The sequence below is a fragment of the Asparagus officinalis genome, chromosome 2 (genome assembly GCF_001876935.1).
Source record: "Asparagus officinalis chromosome 2, Aspof.V1, whole genome shotgun sequence".
NCBI classification, from domain to species: domain Eukaryota; kingdom Viridiplantae; phylum Streptophyta; class Magnoliopsida; order Asparagales; family Asparagaceae; genus Asparagus; species Asparagus officinalis.
In genome coordinates, this window is record NC_033795.1 from 45,674,837 (window position 1) to 45,681,042 (window position 6,206).

A 6,206-nucleotide genomic window follows, 5' to 3' on the forward strand; every position below is an offset into this window, starting at 1 on the left:
CTCCTTCGTGTGCTTCCTTAAGAACTTCCTTTGCTTCTCTGTTCGAAAGGCATCGGAGTAAAAGACCGTCGTACCCTCTACGGTATAATGTATGGGTTTCAGTATTATAGAAGAATCTTGGAGCTCTTCGGCGGATTGATTCCTTTTCTTTTACATCCTCTGGCAAGATACCATATTGGACGTAGTCGATGATAGGAAAACGCCAATCTCGGGACTCAGACCCAATTTGAGTTGAATTCACCTCTTTGGCGTTCACGTTTCTATCCTCTTCTTCTTCAATCTCCGTACTGTATATGGGTACGCAGAGTTGATGCGTCCGTACTGTGACTAACAGCTCAGCTTCGGGAGGCTGTGCCAGTGATACTGCTAGTGCCGCCAGTGCGTCTGCATAAGCGTTCTGGAGACGAGGGATGTATTCAATAAAGAATTCTTCGAAAGATTCCGCCATTTTGATGGCTTCCTGGTGGTACGGGATCAGGTCTTGATTCCTGACTTCATACTCACCGCGAACTTGGTTGACTATCAATTGCGAATCTCCAAAAGCTTCGAGATATTCGACCCCCAGCTCTTTGGCGAAACTGAGTCCAATGAGAAGCGCGTTGTATTCGGCAACATTATTGGAGCACGGACTAGTCAACGAATAAGCCCGAGGCATCACGTGCTTTCCAGGGGAGATTAAGACGACTCCAACTCCAGAGGAAACTGTAGGACATCCCGGGGTTATTACTCTATTAACTGCCCTTGAGGCACCATCGAAGTATAATTGCCATACTTGTTGGTGTGATGTGGTGTTAACCTCGTGGGTTTCATCCGGCAAGTCATCATATACTTCTGCCGTATCTGTGGTCGGGTTTGCCGCCAAAAGGTCACAAATCGCCTGTCCTTTTATCGACTTCTGCTGCTTGAAGTGCAAATCGTATTGGGACAAGAGAAGGGCCCACTTCGCTAGTCGCCAATTCATAGAGGCCGGTTGCGTCATAAACACCCGTACTGGATTAACGTTGGAGATAACGTAGATCGTCTGTCCCACTAGGTAATGCCGCATCTTTTGCATCGCAAATACCAATGCAAGGCATTCTTTCTCAATCATCGGATATCGAGACTCAGCGCCTACCAAGGTCCGACTGAGGTAATAAACTGCCTGTTCGTGACCGTTATCATCGTCTTGCGCTAGTAAGGCACTTATCGAGTGGTTCATCGCCTTGAGATAAATCAAGAACGGTTTACCAGATTTCGGTGCAACGAGAACAGGAGGGTTCGCCAGATATGTTTTGATATCTTCGAACGCTTTTTGGCAGGCATCATCCCAGATGAATGATACTCCTTTCTTGTTCAGCTTAGAGAACGGTTGGCACTTCCCAGAAAGATTTGAGATGAAACGCCGGATATAAGCTAAACGCCCTTGCAATCCTCTGAGTTCTCTCAGATTCCTCGGGGGCTGCAATTCATGTATCGCCTTCACCTTATCAGGATCGATATGTATACCCTTAGTGGTGACGACGAACCCAAGAAATTTTCCGCTGGACATTCCAAGAAATGATTTAGTGGGGTTCATCTTCAACTGATGACTCCTCATGAGATCGAACATTGTCTTCAAATCCTTGATGTGATCTTCCTTGTTGCGGCTTTTCACAACCAAATCATCAACGTAACATTCGACTGTTTTCCTGAGATGTTCTTGGAAAATCTTAGTCATCGCTCGCTGGTATGTGGCACCGGCATTCTTCAGGCCGAAAGGCATCACCGTATAGCAGAAAACGCCGAGGGGTGTTCTAAACGCCGTATGCTTCTCATCCTCTGGATGCATCTTGATCTGGTTATATCCCGAAAATCCATCCATGAAGGACATCCTCTCAAATCCACATGTATTGTCGATAATGACATCCGTGATCGGGAGAGGGAAATCGTCTTTCGGACATGCTTCATTCAGGTTCCTGAAGTCGATGCAAATCCTGATTTTGCCATTCTTCTTCATGACGGGAACGATGTTGGCTAACCAGTCTGGATGTTGTTCCTCTCGGATAAATCCTGATTCGATCAACTTCTTAACCTCTGCCTCAATGGCTTCCATAATCTGCGGACGAAACCGTCTTTGCTGTTGCTTGACAGGTTTGGCATCCGGCTTGATATCGAGGCGGTGCATTGCGACATTGGGGTCGAGCCCTGGCATGTCTTCATAATTCCATGCGAAGACGTCGATATATTCCCTGATGAGAGCAATCAATTCCTCCTTCTCATCTGGGGGAAGACTGTCGCTGATGAATATAGGCTTTGGGTTAGCTTCATCACCCATGTTAATCTGGACTATTTTATCTTCAGTGGGTGGTTCTCTTTGCTCGAACCTATCGCCATACTGCATATTCAGATGGTGAACCCACGGGTCTTCCCATGTTGGCATTTGATCGTCGTCTTCCATGGTGGATGGATCAGCTGTAGTCATGTTCGCCATTAGGGTTTTGAAAACTTCTCCCAGACTTGTATCGGAGTCCCACTCTGAAGCATCGGGAGAGTATCCCTTCTTGGCTTTGTTAGCAATTTGATCGATAATTTGCCAACCACATTCGTCATCTGATGAAACATAACCTAAGCCTCGCCCATATTTATAATAATCCTCAGGTTTACCTTTTGGTACATATACTGCTTTGGCTGGATTACGAGGACCTCGATCGAAGTATAAACCTTCTCCGAGTGTGAAATCGTAGCCCTGCTTTTCCATGAGCTTGCGCGCTTCTGGACTATACTTGGATAGATGTCGACCAGGTTTGTCATCATCTTCGTCTTCACTTAGGAAATGATCTGGTAACGGAGAGCTTTTTCCTTTACCGTAAATCACTTCTTTAGCACCTCTTACTTTGTTCGGGATGACCATGGTTGTTCCGAAAGAATGCTGGAGGTGTTCCTTCGTTACATAGGATGATCGGATCGGCATATACAACTCAGGATTGTCGTACAGCTCTTTTATCACATCATCAAGAGACAAGGAGTACTCTAAATCATCTTTTATTGCAATATCGGCAAGTTGCCAGTTACAACCTCCATCTGACGATTGTTCATCGTCAAGATTGATTACAAAGGGTACAATGTCATTTAAAACAAAACCGCCATTGTAATCGAATCCGGCTTCAGAATCAGCTTCTTCTCCGCTGTCTGTGCCCTGGGCCGATGGTTCAGTATCGGATTCGTTACCATAAAGGAGAGAATCGGTGAAATAATTCTCATACCCCTTGAATGGTTGCTTATCCGCGACCACCGTCCTAACCTCATTGTCAGTGTCGACATACTTCAAACACTGATGGAGAGTAGAGGGAATTATCACGTTACTATGGATCCAAGGCCGACCCAATAGTAAGTTGTACGAAGTCTCCGCATCGATCACATAACACGTGACTTCTGTCTTCAGATCTCCCATCTGGCACTTCACCCGGATCTTACCCAAGGGTCTTGACCCACTAGTGTTGAATCCATAAATAACAGTGCCTGTGGACGCCAACTTGCTTACTGGGATGCCGAGGAAATGCATCAATCGAAGCGGCATAATACTCACAGCAGAACCCGGATCCACTTGGATTCGGTTGACTTGGCTGGAGCCAATGTATCCGACGAAATATAACGGCCGATCGTGGTTCGAATTCTTCGTCTGCATATCTTCTTTGGTGAAAGTAATGCAGGGAAGGTTCTTAGTCGCTATGTTGCACTGTTGACTCAGCGGTTCTGGCTGTTCAGGTATCGGCTTGACTTGAGTCAGAAATACCTCTGCATTGGCCAAAGCTTCTTGTAGGGCCTCCCTGGTTTCTTTGGATAATCGCAGCAACTCATACAGCGTTATCCGTGCAGGAATGTTGGCTAATTGCGCCATAATGTCGAAGCTATGCGGAGTCTTCGAGCTTTCCGGTTTGTCTCTTCCAATTGGACGACTGAAACGAGACTGCTTCGGATTCTGTACCTCTTGGGGATTCTTCTCTTTTGGTTTATTCACCGGTTGTCGTAGAGCTTCTTTACCCGGTGTGGGACTTGCAATCACTCCCATCTCCGTGAGAGTTTTGGCTGGTCCCCGCTTGTTCACCCCCTGCTCACTAGGTGGCGGATAATTGTAGTGGTATTCATTTCCGCTCCGTGTCGCAAAAGCTTCTTGTTCTTCTTCAGAGAGCAGGAAAGTGGAGATTCTTTCGTCATCTTCCCCTGGGATAGCAGAGACTCCATAACAAGACTTCCCTTTTCCTTTAGACTTCCTCCCGGATGACGAACCGGCCCATTGTTCATCTCCAATCAGATCTGGATGAACCCAAAGGATTTCGCCATTTGGGGTTGTGTGCGGCACAAGTCCCTTTTGGCGCTGTCCGTGCGGATCGTCATTCACCGTCTTCATCCCGACTTTGGTGACGCGTTTTGGCTCGAACCAAGTTGTAGGCACCGACCCAAAACTGATTGACACTGCGTTGGCCCCCACATTCTTGGCTGGTTTCGGGGTTATGACTCCTACGTCGATTAACGCCTGGATCTTGTCCTTGAGGTGGTAGCATGATCTCGTAGGGTGGTGGACCGCTCTGTGGTACGCGCAGTACTTTGGATCCGTCACTTTGCTGGCCCCTTCTTGATCCACGATCGCCGGCAACTGGATCTTGTTGTTCTCCAACAGGTATTTGAAGATGCCGGGAACTTCATCATCCTTGAAGGAGTACACTTTAGGAAACCTCGGCTCCGCAGATTTCTGCTTCTGAGGCCGTTGTTGCCATTGTCCTCGAGATTGTTGGGGTGCTTGTTGCTGTGGCTGCTGTTGCTGTGGTTGCAATTGAAAGGTTTGATTAGCATCAACTGCATTAGCTTGTGCCTTACCTTTCCCCCGTGGGACGAAGTTTTGCTTTGGAACACTCGTCGCCGGTTGGCCTCTTTCCGCCTTCTTCCTCTTGAGGAATCGCTCAGCTTGCTCTCCCCGGACTTTCAAGTCCTTCCATGTATTGGATGGTGCTGTCCCCATTGCTTCTAGCACGTCCAACGCGAGGTTGTTGTGGCAGGTCTGGAGGATGAATTCCTCGGTGATCGGGTCCCGGCAATTCATCGCCTTGTTCCGGAATCTTTTGACGAAGGTATCGACTAACTCTCCGTCCTTCTGCTTCTCATCGAGCAACGATCCGATAGATATCTCGGTGTCGTCGTCGAAGAAGTTGGCCAGGAACTTGGTCTCCATGTCATCCCAGCTGTTTACGCTGCCTGGCTTGAGGCGGCGATACCAATCGAAGGCGGCTCCGCGAAGAGTGCCGACGAATGACCGCACCATCAGAGGCTCATTACCAGAGATCACCCCCAAATGCGATTTGAAGTAAATCAAATGCTGGGTAGGTGAACCCATCCCATTAAACGGCGTGAAGTTAATTAGATTAAACTTCGCCGGATATGGGATCGATTCCCATTCTCTTGGGTATGGGCAAGGAATGCCTGTTTTCTTCGTCTCTTGAGCGGAAATTAGTGTGTTGATTTTGCTCTCGAGGTTCTTGATCTTCAGGTTTTCGCCGGTTTCTTCGCCAGCATTCTCATTACCACCCCCTGCGTTGACGGGAGGATCATTGGTGTTACGAGCATTTGTATCCTCATCTTCCACATTAATCGGGTTACGATGATTCTGCTCGCCTTGTTGGTTCGCCAATGCTTGGATCTGTTGGTCATGCATTTCTCTCATCTGCTGCATGGCCATCTCCATCTCAAATTTGAAACTTTCTTTCTGCTTAGCCAAAGCGTCTTCAAGCATCTTGGCCATCTGCTCCGCACTTATCATCAGGGCCTCGCGGGGTTGTCCCTCGCTGGATACTGTATTATCTGATGCCACCGCGGAGCCGGCATCAGATTCTTCATCTTCTGAAGGGCGTCTTGTCCGAATCCTACCATAAGTTGCTCGCTCTATGGTTCCGGACTGCAGACGGGTTCTAGGTCGGGAAGCTTTCAGAATCGACTCGAAATCTTCTCGTGCCGATGTCCCTTTGCTCGTCATGTTGGTGGTGACCCTCGGAAATTCTCCGTCTTCAATCACCCTTCTTCTTCGTTGGAAGCGCCTAGGCCTTGGTTTTGGCGTTTCCGCATTAAGTCTTTCAAAAACTGAAACTCTTTCGGGGACCGCCTTAATGCAATTGCATTCCGACAATACCGCCCGAATGAGTTTGGAACAGGGACATTGAATTTCCCGTTCTCGGGGACTCCTCTTCCTGGTTCTATTC